Source organism: Podarcis pityusensis (assembly GCF_964106645.2).
Source record: "Podarcis pityusensis genome assembly, chromosome: 6".
In the NCBI taxonomy this organism is placed as follows: domain Eukaryota; kingdom Metazoa; phylum Chordata; class Lepidosauria; order Squamata; family Lacertidae; genus Podarcis; species Podarcis pityusensis.
Window position 1 is genome coordinate 23,139,693 of NC_138030.1, and position 19,030 is coordinate 23,158,722.

Sequence of the window (19,030 nt, forward strand, 5' to 3'; positions counted from 1 at the left end):
CTTGGCTCCATCAGAATCTGGAATGCTTTGGCAGACTCAGATGGACCAGTAGGAAGGCAGAGAAGATGGTGTGGTGGTGGAAGATTGAGACCCAGGGTTGGAGAAGAGAGGTCCTTCCCATGTGATTCTAGATGTCAGAGGGCTGGATGACAGGGGTGGAGATGCTCCTTCAGGTATACAAAACAATACCCTAATATTGACGGTGGGGGTGGAATCTGAGCAAGGAGGAGTGCCTGTGTGTATTCTAGGAGCTCTACTGAGCAATGAATTACTGCAGCCAACCTAGGAGCTTTTCACTTTGTTGATGTTATGAATTCCCTTCTGTGTAGAACCATACCCATTTAATTTATATGACAGTACAGTGAAATACAGACAGACGTCTTTGTATAGCTGCTAGGATGGGAAATGCAAACCAAATATACAATACTTTATTTAGCATAGTTCAGCTGAAGTACACAAGTGATAATTGTTTGCAAGAGTGTAATACTCAAATTGCCTTTCAGTATTATTTTGTATTGAATTACAGTGGTACCTCGAATTACATACGCTTCAGGTTACATATGCTTCAGGTTACAGGCTCCGCTAACCCAGAAATAGTGCTTCGGGTTAAGAACAGAAATCGTGCTCCGGCGGCACGGCAGCAGCAGGAGGCCCCATGAGCTAAAGTGGTGTTTCAGGTTAAGATAAGTTTCAGGTTAAGAACGGACCTCCAGAACGAATTAAGTACTTAACCCGAGGTACCACTGTATTAGGAATTTTGATTACAGATCACTCACTCCCCCCACCCTGGTGAATAGGAACTTCTTTCACCCCCAGTTTTTCCAATTTTATTTCTACTTTTCAAGTTTATACATTTCACTAGTTTTATACATTTCACTAATTTTACAATCATTTTAACATTTAAAAACTTGACTTCCTTCCTCCTCTTTCTGCAGTTCCTTAAATTTATTTTTAATATCCTCTGCATATCCAAATTAACTTAATTTGCTCATTTATTCATCTACTTTAAATATATACTCTTATAAAACTGCAGGTTATTACAATAATCATGCCAATGATCTTATCTGTTTACAATTTATCTGTAAATATTCTATAAACCATTTCCATTCTTTTATAAAAAGTTTATTCTTTTATAAAAAGTTTTATAAAAAGTTTATAAAAGAAGGCAGAGGGCCTTCACAGTAGTGGCGCCCGTCCTGTGGAATGCCCTCCCACTAGATGTCAAAGAAAAAACAACTGCCAAAGTTTTAGAAGACATCCGAAGGCAGCCCTGTTTTGGGAAGCTTTTAATATCTGAAGAACTATTGTATTTTAAAATTTTGTTGGAAGCTGCCCAGAGTGGCTGGGGAAACCCAGCCAGATGGGCGGGGTATAAATAATAAATTATTGTTGTTATTGTTATTGTTTTATTATTATCTTGATTTCTTATTCTTCTGGTGAATAGAAACTTCCATGACTGTGAATAACAGAAAGTTTCTCTAGGTTCTAAAATAAAGCTAGACATTTGACCGAGAGTGACTGCCTGCATTTGCTATTATCTTGTGCTTGATATTTGCTGAGGACCATCAAGCTAAACCAACTTATTCCCGAGACAGAATTGTGTTTAATAATCAGATTCCACGTACCTGTCCTTTTTAACCTCTTAAAAGTACTGGGGAACGAATACCTAAGAGTCACCCCCTGTAAAATACTTTATCTTATCTTTGAAAGAAAGAGGACCTCTTATTGCCTGGTAACCTTATGAGGGGGAACTGAATGCCACTTTCTCCCCCCCCATCACTGATTATGTCAGATGTACCCCATTCCAAAGGGCCCTGTACCCCAGAGCTGCTTCAAAACTGTCAGCGATGGTGGGCACACTCTTTTTTTTAGAAGACAAGCTAAATATAGATGTAACTAGCATACCACAGCACAGTGAACATCGGTCTTAAATTTGTATATGGGAAGCTGAATTTGGGCTTTTAAAATTATAAATTGATGAAGTACAGTGGTACCTCTGGTTGCGAATGGGATCCATTCCGGAGGCCCGTTCGCAACATGAAAAGCCGGCAACGTGAAGCGCTGTATCTGCGCAGGTGTGCGGTTTGGTGCTTCTGCGCATGCGCTATTTAGCACTTCTGTGCATGTGCAAGTGGCGAAACCCGAAAGTAACCCTTTCCAGTGCTTCTGGGTTGCTTCGGGACGCAACCTGAAAAAACGTAACATGAAGCAAACGTAATATGAGGTATGACTGTATAGTTATGGTGTAATATATTAACATTGAAGAAACTTATGTATTTCTTTTTGGGGGGGGGGGAGTAAATTCTCTTTGAACCTGTGAAGGAGACATGAGCAAATGGAGTGTGTGGTTTGTTCATAGGAAACCTCATGTAGATTAAGGCAGGTCATGTCCACATGAACATTTGCCTCAGGTTCACAGCCCTTTGACACATCTCAAATGTTGTTGCTACAAAGGGCACAACCAGGAAAGCCAGGAATATGAGATGCACCAAAGGTAGCAGCTGGGGTCGGTGTGTCTGCACAGCCAAATAACACCTAAAAGCAATAGGTGACTAAGCCTATTGCTCTTTAAAATAAGGGGGGAAACCATGGGGAGGCAAGCTAAAAACACCTCTGTATTAGTGGTCAAGCAAGATCAGCTGAGGGGAGTAAACAAGGTGACTATTTTTTTATTAACAAAATAAGTCAGCTGTTTGAGATCATGTTGTGAACTGCCTTGCCTACAAAGTTTCCTTTACTTTCTGCAGCAACTCTTTCATGCAGTCCAAACACCTTTGGTAAGAAGCCTGTAATTATCTGCAGTTGCTTAGGTTTCTAGATCAAATAAAGGTGACCTTACTTTGTGTGTGTGTGTGTGTGTGTGTGTGTGTGTGTGTGTGTGTAGAGTCCATAGCCAGAAAATATAAAGTGTCTCCTCTTTTTAATGGAGAGTCAATTAAACTGACCTAGAGCCAGATTACTGATGTGAATACTTTAGGCTAGGGGCTGTCACTTGAAGAGACTTACTGTCTATATATAACAAATTAGGAAACATAAGCATATTTATTGTACAAAAGCAGACCTTTGGTCAGGGCTCATTTGTGCATGTAGGTTTCCTCATATGTGGATCACTGCCTTTGGTTATATTTATGTAATACCCTGCCTTTTCAAGTATTTCGGCCTGTTTCACATGTAATGGTAAGCCTAACCATGGCTTAGTATGAATTAGCAAACATGCAGGCTCTTGGAGAGGAGAACATGGCAGCTTTTCTCCTCCCCAGTCGTTCTGCTGTTGCACATAGCTAAACTATGGGTTGCTTTAATCCAGGCTTCCTCAACCTTGGCCCTCCAGACTTTTTTGGCCTACAACTCCCATGATCCCTAGCTAGCAGGACCAGTGGTCAGGGATGATGGGAATTGTAGTCTCAAAACATCTGGGGGGCCGAGGTTGAGGAAGCCTGCCTTAATCCACTTCTGGGTTTGTGGTTTAGCTCTCTCCAGACCAAACCATGAGCTGCAACTCAGGTTTGTGAAATAACTGCGGATCGGTTGCCTTTAAATATAGAGAGGAGATGCAGCCAGATCTGGGTGGACCATGTTACTAATGTTGCTAATTTCCCCCATAACTTTAGTCCAGAAAGCTGTCCAAGGGCAGGTTCACCATAGGTACCAATAAGTCCCTATGGCTCTACAGTGCCACCAGTAGGATGTATTCCTTGAGTTTTGAATATGTATCATTCACTCAGGTGAAAATTCATGAACAATTTTCGTGGAGTTTGCTTTTAGACTAAATAGAATGGTTTCATGGACCAGAGTTTATCAATGGGAAGCGACCCTGAAGTTAAATGTTCATTTGGGTGGGGAGGAATGAAGCTTACTAGAAACATTTTTTTTTTTGTGTGTGTGCTAGGGCAGGTCCCAAATCATGTACACATTTATACAAATATGTAATTCATTATCCTCTTTTCAGCAGAAATGTTACTCTTGGATCCAAGTAAGCACAAACTTATTTCACAGTCCAGAATCTTCCTCTTCTGTCCTCCCCCTCAGTTTTTATTGGCACAACATTTTGTTGCAAAATTTTATACTGTTGAAAATTACAAAGTAGTTTTCAAATTATGCTATTGGGTGCAAACTCTCTGGAACATTCCCTAGAGGGGATAGGATTGTGGAATGAAACATCTGCATGTTTTAAAGCTGTGGAGAAAAATAACTATCCCCTCTTTCCCCATCCACACCCATTTCTTTAGAAAACAAATTTGGATAGATTTAAGCCATAGCCCTCAAAACAAAACTTTCCATATTTAAGATAAAATATTTCAAACAGCTTTCTTCTTGCATTTTCAGGAAAAGCTATTGATTTTTAAAATTTATTTTAATATTGCCATTTGTGGGCTATTATTTTAAAATGAAAAATTTCCCCATCTTCCCAAAGTTCTTGTTTTTAGCCTGTAAACTTCTGAGTAGGGAAGAAATACTCTCTGCCTTGCCAGGCAAAAGAGTTTGGTCTGAAGTTATAAGATCAAGTGCAGGTCAAGTTTTCTGCCACACAAGCAAAAGTTTAAAGAGAAGGCAAAGTGATTGAATTTCCCACTGATGAGAACAAATGATATGTTAATTCTGAGACAAAAGGAATGTGGTGTACTTTGCTGCTGTATATGTGAATTGACCTTCCTTTCCACAGCTGTTCATCTGCCTCCCTTTGAAGCTAAGAAACTGCATTTCTAAGCCTAGTATCCAAAGGAAAACTGTTTGTTTTCTGACAATTGCAAATGCAATTTCTACTAAGTTTTACTTAGCCAAATTAGATTTTAAAGGCATGTCTTTACAGTATGGCATTCTAACCAATCAATTAGATTTTTTTTTTAAAAATCCTTCCCTTGTAACTGTACACACAGTGTCTCAGTTGTAACCTGCATCTGTTGAGAAAGACCTATAATGGGACTGAGCCATTGTGCCAGAAAAATAATCTGGAATTTCAGTTTTCTTTATTTAATGCTCTGGCACTTAATTTAAACTTTCTGTATTTAACCTACAGTGGTACCTCAGGTTAAGTACTTAATTCGTTCCGGAGGTCCGTACTTAACCTGAAACTGTTCTTAACCTGAAGCACCACTTTAGCTAATGGGGCCTCCTGCTGCTGCCGTGCCACTGGAGCACGATTTCTGTTCTCACCCTGAAGCAAAGTTCTTAACCCAAGGTAATATTTCTGGGTTAGCGGAGTCTGTAACCTGAAGCGTATGTAACCCGAGGTACCACTGTATTTGCCACTGAAAAACTTAAACTTGTATGGTTAAATAAAATAATACAGTCTCACAATATAATGAGTCATTCAACAATCCAAATTGTTACATCCAGACTAGATGATCACTTAATCTACTAATTCGGAAGATGCTAAATGAATTGGGCTGAACCAAAGTAAAGAAGCCAGTTCAAAAGGTATTTCAAGTAAGTGTCATAAGACACAGAATATACAATTACAGGAGAACATTTTATGTGGCTATTATAAACTAGTCAAGTTGCTGAAAATACAGGCAGTAACTGTGCAATCCGGGCATGTCTACTCAGAAGTTAGTCCCATTGAGTTCACTGGGCCTTCCTCCCAGGTAACCTCATGGTGGCCTCATGAGCCTTCAGGCAATTAAATACATTATAGCAGTTTTGGAATGCCACATATTTGTTATTGCAAATTGGTTTTTGTTTCCCTCTTGGTGTGGTGCTTAACGTTGAATGGTGGTCTGTGAGGAGTCACAATTTGAAATAACAGGTTGGGTGCCTTCATGTATTCTTCTCCCATTAGAATTCCATCACAGATTTGTTCCAAGGGACTGAAGAGAAGTTTAAATGCAACTGTCCTGGTTATGATGGTTTCTGTCCATGTCTTCTGGTTGCAGATGGTTGACCTGCTCTGATCACAGAATTGTCTAGTTGGAAGGGACTCTGAGGATCATCTAGTTCAGGAATGCAGGAATAGGTAGCTGTCCCATATGGCGATTGAGCCTGCAACCTTGGCTTTAGCAGCACCAAGCTATAACCAACAGAGCTATCCAGACAGAAAGAATGGATAGGTGAAGCAAGAGTCTAAGAGAACAGTGAAACAGGGCCAAGGGCCCGAGAAGGAAACATGCCAACGGAAGTGAGTTGGGATACAAAGCAAGTGTTGACATTTAAGAGAGGGAGAAATTCAGGGGAGTAAGAGGGAGAAAAAGCTGGAGGGAGTGGGGAGAAAATGGGCAGAGGAGAGAGTTGTAGAATCATATGGTGATTTGAAACAATCAGCCAGATATTTGGCTACAGGACCTTAGTCTACGCTAATTTCCCCTGTTGCATAACAAGAATTAACAATAAGTAGCCCAGAAGAATGTAAGGCCAGGGCATAGTATGCTCCAGCAGAACTTTTGTGCAGCTTTTCAAAGCAAAGCACCCTCACTCAGCACTTTTCACCACTTGTTCTCTCATTACGTATTAAATTTTTCCTGGCAAATTCTTGGTAACTTCGCAGGTCAAGGACTTGGCATTCAGCTCTGATCGCTTTCCAAAGTGTGTTTGAAATCTTAACCCCATAAACAATAACAAGAATATATGTTTTGTAGACTCTTTTTACCGGGAAACTTTTAAGATGCAAGCTTCAAATAGTTATTGTCTTGTTGCGGGAGCCAGACTTTCTAGTATGTCTCATCTTTGTTGTTGCTGTTGTTGTTTAGTCGTTTAGTCGTGTCCGACTCTTCATGACCCCATGGACTAGAGCACGCCAGGCACTTCTGTCTTCCACATATGTATATATATCTCATCTTTATCTGCGAGCTAATACAGAAATGTGGGCTTGGGCGCCTTCTGATTAACCAAAACATGGAAGAATGACTGTGGGCTGGAAAACCTGAATGAGCCTTCGTAGCGTCTGCTGTGACGTCACAAACCACATTCTGCTGTTATAGTTACCGAAAGGTATTGGAATCCTGCGTATGGAGCTGGGTTAAATATTGTGAGAGTCATAGCTGAGGTGGGGGGGAAATCACAGGAATAGTGGCATCAGTACATTCGCTGCAGAGGTTTAATGCAGAAAGGCATTTTGGCTTTTAAGGGTAGAAATTAAGACTAATAAAGGGGAAAAAGGGCCGAGTGAGTTTGTAAGCTGTTGAAACATACTCCTGAAAAAGTGGTAAGATGCATTTTCCCATCCACTCTGCTTTTAAAAACACTCATTTTTTTTGCTCTTGTTTGTGGAGACATGGGATAGCTGCTTAGATAAACTTGCTCTAAAATATCTGAGACTGCATTATGGCCTCTGTCCCTTCAGTCAAGACAACTGCTGCCATACTTTCATTTTACTGACAACTTTGGAAGGGGGGCTGTAGTGGTTCAAGGGGTTGCTCGTGCATAAGCCGGTGCAAACACCTGGCTGAGTTGCCTGAGTGAACCTTTTCTGTCCGGACAGCCACTCACCCGTGGCTGTCTCAATCGCTGGCAGAATCCGTCAGTGAGCGTTTCTTAAACTTCTTCCAGCAAAGAAGCTCTTGGACGCCTAGTCTCCTCCTACTCTCTCTGCGCGAAAGCCTTCTGCGCAAGGAGGGCGTAGGCAGCGGAGGACCCCTACTCTCCCCACTGGTCCCCGGCAAGGAGTCATGGGACCGCCTCGTCGCTTCCTCCATCTGCCCCCCTTCTCCACTGGTGCTACGCTGATTCTCTTCCCCAGAAGGTGGGCTGCCTCTCCAAATCCAGGGACACTCTCTGGAATCCCTCTGGATCTTGCTCTCTCCCTCCGGCACTGGTGGCAGTTCCCTGACAGGGGCAATTTATAAATATTTACAAATAGGTTTATTATATTTTACAAATATTCTTATGCTGGGTTTAACCAAGGTTGTGTGTGAGAGAGCTTTGATTTTTATATCTTTTGTAAGCTTGTTGTGCACGCTAACCGGCTAGCATCTTGACCCACGCAGTAAGATTTATAAGCAGCTTACCATGTGGCATTTGGCCATCAGAATCCACTCCATTTTTTTGTTCCTTTAATTTTGTAAGAATAATTCTTGGTACTTCCAGGCCACTATACAATATTGATTAACTAGCTTCCCTACAGTTGAATTTGACTGGACTTAACCATCCAGGTGTCCTTTAGCTAACTAGTTTCTGTCCTCATTCTGCCTCCCTCTTCCCCACCTCCCAGTTAGTAAGCTGTTTCTGAAATGGATATTATTGGAATACTTTTGTAGCATCATAACACCAGCACCTAAGCAGCAATTGAAATAATGGTAAAGGTAAAGGACCCCTGGATGGTTGAGTCCAGTCAAACTTGACTATGGGGTGCAACGCTCATCTTGCTTCAGGCCGAGGGAGCTGGCATTTGTTTGCAGAAGAGTAGTTATTATTCTATACAAAATGTTTCTGGGAATCAACCCGCGCTAAGGGTGCTGCTGTGTGTTAACACTGACACTGCCTCCTGCAACAAACACATGGCATAATATATGAATGTTCGGGTCTTTAAGCATCCATGTTCACACTTCATGGAATACTGAATGGGCCAGTGTTCCTTCAAACTTGAATAAAGTTGTACGATGTGCACATTTCACATGTTTGCTGTTGGAAACACTGGTATAATTTCAGTGTCTCAGAGCAATCATTATGTGTACCGCTATCCGGAAGACAGATATAGACAGCAGTAATTTGGGGAAATTAATTGGACTCTTTGGATACATCTGATGCCTGGATTCCAGGCCTGGTTTGTAGGCCAATTTAGCCCACACGGGTTTCTTGTTGGTCCATCTGGCCTATAGGACAGTGTATATATAGTACAGTACACAATCTGTGTGCCCTGATTTCTTAGGATTAGTGCAGGGGTCTCTCCTGGGGAAAGACATCTTTCTTGATCCCTTTCCAACCCCCTACTGCTTCTCACAATGTGTGTTCCAGTTACACAGTATAGCACATAGATGGCAGCATGGGGAACTGTTGCTTGGATGTCTGTTCTTATTAGGGATGGGCAAATGTGTCGGTTTCGGTTTCTCACCATTTGTCATTTTTCGAAACTTAAGTTCAGTTCTCCACTTTATTTATTTATTTATTTATAAGAGGTGCTCGTGATCATTTGTCTGCAAAATTTGCCTAACGTGCACATTTTAAATGTAATTTTACCCAATATGCACGTTTTTGCAAGCACTTTTCATTAAAATGCATTTTTGTAAGTTGTTTTCACTAATAATGTGCATTTTGTGCATGATTTACCCTAGCAGATGCATTTTTGAACATATTACTCCGGTGGTGAGCTGAGTTGCAAAATTCAGAGAAGGACGGTTTTGTTTTGGTTTGCATATTGCCTTTGAACGTGAACCTCTTTGAATTTCTCCCTACCTTTTAGTGACACAACTGAGAACCTCTCATTTCCTACTAGGACATCTGGTGTCCATTGTCAGTTAAGAGGTTTAGCTTTTAAAATTTGTGCAGATGTAGGTTTTATTACGGCAACTGCAGTTTGTGCTCAGTCACTAGAAGTACCTGAAACCTCTGCCACAGTCCTTTAGCCCATCAGTTTTCCCAACAAGAGGCAAAGCATAAGTATCATGTGTTGCTGTTTGAACAGAAGCGACATGATGCTGAGAATAAGTAAGTCTGGGTGTGGTTGGTGCTTGGGTGGGAGGCTTCCTAAGAAGTTGACTTATACTGAGTCTACAACAACAATAAACTAGGCAGACCAGTTTGCCTCGGGAATGAGAATCCTATGCAAACTTCCCCGTGCTCTTGGACTCCAGCTCCCATCAGCCCCAGACATCATGGCCAGTAATTAGGGATGATGGGAACTGTAGTCTAGGAACATCTGGAGAGCCATATATTCCCAGGATTGACTAGTTCAGTATGGGGAAATCATTGAGTTAGCTGACAAGGGCTGGGGCAGGGCAGGGTTATAAAGAGGTTGGAGCTGCAAAGATGCACCAACAGAGCCAAGCCAATGCTCCTGCTGGTGAATTTGCACAGCCCTGACCTGACTGCCACCCCGCCACAGCCCAGCCCTGTCCGGGTAAGCTGCAGTGACAGTGCTGCCAAGAGTGAAGCCAATCCCCATAACACTGACTGCCACTGCCGGTTCCTCATTCCTGGCAGCAAATAGCCAGGTTTTCAAACAAGAATCTTTCCCAGTCCCTTTCTTCAAACTTTAGAATGGACAAAAATCTCAATATTCTGGCAGGTGTATTAATTTGGGAAGTTTGAAGTAAAGCTGATTGTTTTCTTCTTTTCATTTTATTATATTGTGGATTTTTCTTAAAAGAAATGAATTTATCTTAAAGGTTTCTTTCCCTGTATTGTGTGCATTCTTTTGTGTGTGCGAGTTTTACATTTGGTTATACATCTGTCTTTGAGTTTAGTCTCAATCTTTTAAAGGAAACTGTTTGAAGCAACTTACCAGTTCTGAACAGATAGAATTGACTTGCCACTTCGAAGAGAGGAAGCCTATAGTGGAAAGTCAAGCGGAAGACCTATATATAGCCATTGGTTGTAACGGTGTTGGTTTGGTGGTTGTGATTGCTTCTCTAAACAATTTCCTGGCTAGTTGATTGTGGCATTTGGAACCTTTAGCACACAGATGACACAGTGCTGCTGCTGATCAGTATCTGAGTGATTAATGCTTATTCATTTTAATTTTTTCTGGATGCTCCCAAATGAATTATCTGTGAAAGATAATTGGCCAGCATGGTAAAATGGAACTCCAGTAGCCTTCATTCGCACATAATACTAAACCATAGTTTAGCACTACATGGGTGAGATTCCATGAGGCTTGAGTGAAGTGTCAGGTTCACACACTCCCCCTACATAGGAACATAGGTAGCTGCCATGTACCAAGTCAGAACCGTTGGCCCATCAAATTTAAAATTGTCTACACTGAGTGGCAGCAGATCTTTATGGTTTCCAGTGGGACATTCCCAGCCCTACCAGGAGAAGACTTATACTGAGTTTAGTTTTGCTTTCAAAGAATCTTGGCTTAGTGTTAGGGATTGCAGTTTACAACGTGGGTTATGAATTTGGCCTGTTTAACCATTGTTTGTTGTACTCAGGATTGCTTACTGCTGTGGGTCTAACAATATAATTTATAATGGATAAAGGTAAAGGTAAAGGGACCCCTGACCATTAGGTCCAGTCGTGACCGCCTCTGGAGTTGCGGTGTTCATCTTTCTTTATTGGCTGAGGGAGCCAGTGTACAGCTTCTGGGTCATGTGGCCAGCATGACTAAGCTGCTTCTGGCGAACCAGAGCAGCGCACGGAAACGCCGTTGAAGTGGTACCTATTTATCTACTTGCACTTTGACATGCTTTCGAACTGCTAGGTTGGCAGGAGCAGGGACCAAGCAATGGGAGCTCACCCCGTCGCGGGGATTCAAACCGCCGACCTTCTGATCGGCAAGTCCTAGGCTCTGTGGTTTAACCTACAGTGCCACCCGCGTCCCTTATAATGGATAGTTACAGGAAAATAACTATTGGTCATGCCATGATAAAAAGATGGATTCCTGGAGGCTGTAGTGGGGGAAAGAAGAGGAGGCCAGAACCTCAGAACGGATGAAACAAACTCTGATTCTTAGGCTAGGATGCTTCTCTCTCTCTCTCTCTCTCTCTCTCTCTCTCTCTCTCTCTCTCTCGTATGCAGGGATTAGTCCCAACCAGGAGGGCCAGACTGCGTACTTCTATAAAAAAGAGATTTGTCTGCCGCAAAGTGTCCTATGAATATTCCAAGGGGCTGCTGGGATGTGCCTGATTTTTCAGACATATTGTATCCTGAGGGTCTTGGTGGTTCATTTCAGTTTCATTGAAATTGGCAGAACTTAGCGCATGCTCTTAAAAAGTTGCCTAGAAATTTACTAATGCAATCACGGTCTCTTTATTACTTCCAGGGCTAAATCGGGATTGCAGCTGTCAGGACAAAATATCTTATGATGCCTAAAAGGAAAGAGAAGGAAATGCAAAGTGACGCATTAAGAAAACATTGACGTTTTTTCAGGTACGCATTGATCTTGGTATTTTTTTACTTGGCTCTCATACATAGGGTCATTTCAGCCTTTTAATGTAAAGGTCATGTATGCCAGTGATGCAGCGGTAAAGACTTTGGAGCATGAGCTCATGATGACACCAGCCCCATAGCCATGCCCCTAAGGAGAGTTCAAAAATGTAGGCCACAGTGTATGTAGTGTACTCTTGCAGCCGATAATACTCTTGTGTTGCCCCTGATCCTCTCAAATAAAAGCAACTATCAGCAACACTTCTCCTGAAACCTAGCTCTTCTAAGGCTTCATTCAGGCACAGTGTATGCATACCCACATCCCAGCAGCACTGTAGCACAATGCCCAGTCTCAGCTCACAGTCATAGACTTAGCACGAATATGTAAGCATCAAGCGTTCTTGGAGAGGCGATCACAGCCACTGTACTCCTTCCCTGGACCTTCTGCTGCTGCAGCGCTGTGATCTCAGCCATGATTTGGCTTTGTATGTTGCCCAAACCTGGGCTCATGATTTGTCTCTTCCAGGCGAACCATGAACTGTAAATCCAAAAATCAAACATGGTTTGGTTAAGTGTTGTATCAGTTCATAGAAGAGAGCATAGGTGCCAACTCCCTGGGTGCCTGAGCATCAACAAAATTCCCTATGAAGGGGCTGGGTGCCCACAAATTTTGGTGCCAGGGCCATGTGGCATGGCACCCACGGCCCTCGGCACCCATGGTCGTGGGGCCAAGCTGGCACTCCTGGAAGAGAGAGATAGTGTTGTGTTTAGCACATTGGACTTTGTCTAGGAGTGTGAAAGAAATTTGTTTCAGTTTGCATTTAAATGCAGTTCACACTTTCTGAAACAATATGCAAACTGAAATACAGCCGTCCTTCGAAATTCACATTTTTCTGAATTTTGCAGTGTAGTTCTCTAGCTTAAAAAAAAAGTGTACTAAAATGCACAAGCCAGGGTAAAAATTGTCAGGAGCTCGTCCTACTCTTGAGTAGAACCTTGGTAGAGACACATGCTTGACTGGCATGTTCCCTCCCTCCTGGTCAATTGTTTGGGAGCTTCAAAAGCTTTCTTCTGCCCGAACATCACAGTGACCGATGCCAACAGACACTGGCACACTTAGGAATCCACAGAGTCTTTGCAGCTTGCGTAACAGACCTCAGCAACCCAGCATTTTGGCTAATCTACTTTATTTACATATAAACACACACGGAGCACTGCAACATGGCTCCCTCTCTCTCTAGCGTCAGATAGCAAAGAGAATGAACAAAGGACAATAGTCTTACTTCACGGAACACAGTAACACAAACGTCCTGTCTCCGTCACTTCCCACTCTGTGGAGTCAAAACATACACTGTCATGTGAAAGACAACAATTCCATGACTGAAATCACGGAGCTGGAATTCTAACAAAAATGTGCATAAAAATGCATTAGTGGAAATAACATACAAAAATACAGTGGAACCTCTATTTGCGAGCATAATCCATACCGGAGGTCCGTCCAGAGGTCGAAATGGGTCGCTGGGAGAGGCGCCGTTGTGCGTAAGCGCAGGCGGCAATTGCCCGCTTCTGCCCATGTGCGAATGGCGATTGCCCACTTTGCATGTCCAAACGGTGATTGCCGCTTCTGCGCATGCGCAAATGGCGATCGCCACTCCTGCGCATGCGCGAACAGTGGCAAACTTGCCAGTTACTTCTGGGTTTGCCGCGGTCACGACTTGGAATGACCATAAGAAGAGGTGGTGGTAAGTAGAGGTTCAACTGTACATTATATTGGATAAAATTGGCTTTCAAAAATGTGTATATTGAATAGAAAGATGTGTACATTAGGGAAATTTACTCAGAATGCTAAAGAATTTTTCTGAGGATTTTTTAGAATTACAAACAGATGTGGATATGTGGCAAAGCAAATTTAAACTAGGGACAAAGAGAAACGGAGTAAACCAAAGTTGACAGTTCCTTGCATCTCTAGTTTGCGGACAGAGCTATATATACACCAAGCGACCCACCTGCTGAACTGCTGGAGAACTGGAAAAAACATGAACACTAAAGTCCTGTCATGCACAAGCTGCCATTTCATATGCCAGTGAGGCTCATTTGAACGGTTTAAAACAGACTGTTGGATAACTGTGTTAGCTTCTAAGATAAATTTAATGTAAAGAACAGACCGTTAAATGCCTTTTAAAACAGCACAGCAAAGGTTATTGCCAGTAAAGGAGTGAACACAGCATGTTCTATATTCCAACCCTCCCACCCTCAGCCAAACTCACAATGCTGGCAATTACAGCTCCTGCAGATGATAGCATCATTCCTTCTGTGGAAAAAGTACAGGAGATGTCCTCCCCTTTGCTGCACCAGTGAAATATACTGTACTACACAAGTGAAATGCACACAAATATTGCAGTACAGTGGTACCTCAGGTTACATACGCTTCAGGTTACACACTCCACTAACCCAGAAATAGTGCTTCAGGTGAAGAACTTTGCTTCAGGATAAGAACAGAAATCGGGCTCCAGCGGTGCGGCAGCAGCAGGAGGCCCCATTAGCTAAAGTGGTGCTTCAGGTTAAGAACAGTTTCAGGTTAAGAACAGACCTCCAGAACGAATTAAGTACTTAACCCGAGGTACCACTGTATATCAGCGTTCTTGTTATATGTGTCCCCCCCTTTTTTATAGTCGCTATATTCCAATATTTGAAAATTATTATGTAATGAGAGAATCTCCACCTATTTCATCTAAACTTATCAACTAACTGAAAATTAGGCTGCTGCCTTTGCTGTTGTTGTGCCCCCTGCTGTGTCTCCTAGCCTTTAACTCTCCCTCAGACAAGCCATGGGACTGGGGGGGAGGGGAGTTGAATGGAAAGGAGAGAAAGTATCTGAAACTGGTAAATGTGATTCTGCCTATTTCCCCTTCTTTCCTCTCCCGTACAAAGGTAGTTCCTCCTTTTAAGATGCACTGGAAGAATCCCAGTTATGAAATTATCCTCCTGGGAAAGTATGAACAGGCTCTGTCTCTCCCCCACCTCCCATTTTTGGTAGTATTTGAAGGTGTTTTTTTCAAAAAATTCAGATGTTTTTTGCACTTAGTAAAAGGTAAAGGTAAAGGACCCCTGACAGTTAAGTCCAGTCGCGAACGACTCTGGGGTTGCGGCGCTCACCTCGCTTTACTGGCCGAGGGAGCCAACGTTTGTCCACAGACAGTTTTTCCGGGTCATGTGGCCAGCATGACTAATCCGCTTCTGGCAAAATCAGAGCAGCACATGGAAACACCATTTATCTTCCCGCTGGAGCAGTACCTATTTATCTACTTGCACTTTGACGTGCTTTCGAACTGCTAGGTTAACAGGAGCTGGGACTGAGCAATGGGAGCTCACCCCATTGCAGGGATTCGAACTGCTGACCTTCCGATCGGCAAGCTCTAGGCTCAGTGGTTTAGACCACAGTGCCACCCGCGTCCCATTTTTATGCACTTACCTGAGAATAAACAACATTGAGTCCAGTGGGATTCACTTCTGAATAAACAAGCTTAGAATTGCAGTGCATGCCTGCTGCTTTTTTGGGGGGGGGGTGTAATTTTTCATGCCCACTAAATGCTTCAAATGTGTTTATATTGTATTTCCCGCCCCCCTTTATCTTTGGTTTATTTTAATGGCTTTTTACTTGGGATTCTGGTTATAGTATTTCCAAGGGGAAAGCTCCGGTTTATCATTTAATCTAACACCTGTGTGAATCATTGGCTGAAAGACTGCTCAAGGTCATAGTGGTGGTGCAAAAATCAACTTAGTAGCTGCAGCTGCATTGTCTTCCAGCACGTATATCCTCTAGTGCTGGGGAAAATAGGCCCTAGGGCTTGATTGGCTAAAGGGAAATCTAGCAATCTACCCTCCTGTTTCTAGGCCTTTTGGTATATAAGAAACCTGGCCATTGACTTGGTTCTGGGGCTGCATTCAGATGAAGGATCGTGTTGCTCTGTAACCATGTTTGTCTGGATGCAGTTTGCTGGTGCTCCTGTGACTCTAATGGTTGGTGTTAGGATGAGGCAAGTAGTTTTGGTCTGTACCCGAAATGTCGGAAGGGTCTTTCGTTTCTTAAACCACAACTTTAGTATAAAAGGGTTCTCTTTGCTGTCTCTTAATAAAGCATTTGTCTTTATTGGTGTGGTTTCTTACTGTAAGCTGTGGCACCTGCCTGCTTTGCTTGGTCATTGCTACTGAGTACCTTGGGGGCTTGAAAGGCAAGGAGTGGATCATTGTCTCTTGCCTGGCTGGATCCCAAAGGGTGTCCACAAACAGATCTGAGTGTTCCCTGACTCAGATTGGGGAGGGGGGCTTTTCAGGGCTGGTGGCAGTACTAACAGGCAGGGTTGGTTTTCCCTGGGCATTATTTGGTTAGCTAACTCCTTCCCCTAAGCAGCCTCCAAATCTTACAGATGCGTTTTGGGATTCTGTATGGCTTGATATTGTATCTCTGCTACACTCCCATCTGACACTTCCTGTCTTGTTGTGCGTTTCTCTTCTGGGAAAAGAAATCCTCGCTTCAGGTGCAAACAGTCTTGGGTGACCTCCAGCTACACACCTGCACTTTCATTTGCTTTATATCAGTTGTTTGCATTCAGCATTAAGCCCTTCCAAGGATATGTCTGCTGTGGGAAGCAAAATTTACCGGCAAAAGCTGCAAATCCCTGATCAGCCATGAAACGCACTGGGTGACCTTGGGCCAGTCACTGCCCCTCAGTCTAACCTTCCCCACAGGGTTGTTGTGAGGATAAAATGGAGAGGAGGAGAACTACATACGTACAGCACCTTGAGCTCCATGGAGGAAAGGTGGTATATAAATGCAATAAATAAATAACAACTTTTTTCCAGTAGACAAGTTGCTTGTTAGGAGAGGGAGCTTCTTTCAGAGAGCATGCCTTCCATGCTTCATAAGAAATTAGGTATTCTCATTTTACACTGAGTGAGCAAGGTAAGCCAAATGAATGAGATCACCTAGCAAAAGAAGGTTGTATTCAGTGCAGTGCTATGCAAACTTTACGTCAGTGCAAGGATTTCTGCTTGCACAGTGGACCTCTCCCCTGGTGCAACCTCTAAAGCTGTTCTAGGGGTTTTCCCAACCCTCTGGAGCAGATTGGTAAAAGGTATAGTGGGAGGAGAGCGGGGAAGTCCCATTGCACAAGCAGAAATTATTGTGCTTATGGGATACGGTAGTTGCATACACTTAAAACAATATCCTTTTAACACTTTAGATTAGATCAGATTTATTTTCGGTTCCAGAACCAGCCTTTACAACCTCCTTCAAGTGTGTTGATTCCATCAACCAAAAAAATACTACTACTTCTTTTTGCATATACATGTAAATCTGTGCAATGCGTGTCCATCTATGCTGACTGTATAGCACATGTCCCTTCTATTCCCCTGATATTGGAAGCATGTATATCCATGGTTTTCCTCTGAATGCAGTTGCTGTATATTTACTATAGTTTATAAAACCTGACTTAGTGTCACATTGATGCAATATCCGCTCCCCCCCCCCTTTGCTTTTCTCTTCCAGCTTAAGGGGGATGGGAGAACAACTGGTATCTTTGAAAAAACAGAGTTAATTTCATGCGCTGTTTTTATGTTTTTAAAAAACCAAGAAGCTGATAACTGAAGCACCCAAGCTATTCCTTCCTGATGTTCAGCATGTTCTGAATAATGGAGCATGACTCTGAGCATCATCCCATATTCTCAGGACTTGAGTAAATGAATTTACTGTTGTACATGTTGAAAGCTGACTTTGTTTCTCGTAAGGTGATATTCAGTTTTATCACTGCTTGTGATTTACGGAGAGTAGGTCATTGCCAGAGTTCATTAAATCCCAAGCGGGAGATGAGAGCAATGGCAAAGAATATTTGGCCCCACTGGACAGAACCAACCCATTCAAAACTCTCAGGTTCCTTAAAATCTCCGCAGCTTGAGGATTTCACACATCTCAGCCCCAGAAAGAAGCATGTATAGCTGAAACTGGGAGTAAATAATATTTTCTATGCCATGCTGATCTTCCACAAACCAGAAAATGCTTTAAGGCTCACAGGTGATACTTTACTTGTTCTGCCTCAATAGCTATTATGAAAAAAAAAAAAATGGGGTACAGTTGCTCCCCCTCTCAATTCACTTTGCTGTCTGCAACACATGCTGTAGCGTATACCCGTTGTTTGGCTTGACCCCTTCTGACCTTTTGTATCTTGGCACTGGAAATGCACTAGGTCTTTGGCAGAATGCTGTCAAAAGTAGAGGGGGGACTCTTTTGTTAACACAGTGCCAAATCCTGCTTCAACATGGAACAGTTTGTTCTGCTAAAAGAATGAGCCAGTTCAGTGAGCAGAACAACTCAGAGCTGCAAACCAGCATATTCAGAAAACTGAAAAAGTGTTCGGCTATAATGAAGTTGCCTTGAAACCAAGCTCTTAAGAAAAAGAGGGGGGAATAATTGATATTTTCTAAGGGGACAATTCTCTCCCCCCCCCCCATAGTCATTTCAGCTAACCGTAGCATGAAATACATCAGAAATAAGTTGTGCATGCATTCAGAATAAGAGCGGGCTCTTTTGTTACTCCCCATCTCAACATTTTGCAGAAAGCATTCAAACTTTTCTAACTTGGGTATACCAGACCTTCTGTTTCAAACCTCTGTGGTCTGATATATACAAAGCTTGTGCAGTTAATGAATGCCCACTAATAATTGGTATGTGTAATTTGCATTTAAAATGTGACTAATTTCCATGAATGTGGCGGATGCTAGGATCTGGCAATGAATGCCCCTGTTGCCTCATGTGAAATTTCTGGCATGGAGACTGCAAATTAAAAGATCTTAAGCTGGCTATGAAGTTCTAGCCCAGAATTCTTTCTTCTGAACTCCTAAGCTTCTTATGCACCTCCACAGAAGGAATTAGTTTTAATGCTACTATCAAGATTGTCCTCTCATTTGATCAGTGTTATAAAAGCCTGCCGCTACCTGAGTCACCTGGATTTTTGTTATTGCTTATCTTCAATGTTCTGAAACTTGAAACTGATTGTGAGCAAAAAAAAAGTATCACAGC

General features: G+C 42.5%; 1 protein-coding gene across 3 annotated transcripts in view; it reads left to right on the plus strand.

The window, feature by feature from the left end:
• The window catches only part of ZHX3 (zinc fingers and homeoboxes 3), a 50,793-nt gene that overhangs the window by 11,850 nt on the left and 19,913 nt on the right, over nt 1-19,030 (plus strand). For 2 of the 3 annotated variants that reach the window (XM_081009216.1, XM_081009215.1), the window contains exon 2: nt 11,852-11,958. The gene's annotated coding sequence lies outside the window, so the exon portion shown is untranslated. Of the gene's footprint in view, nt 1-6,961; nt 7,139-11,851; nt 11,959-19,030 lie in introns of those variants that run through there. The other variant, XM_081009214.1, reaches the window with a different exon arrangement.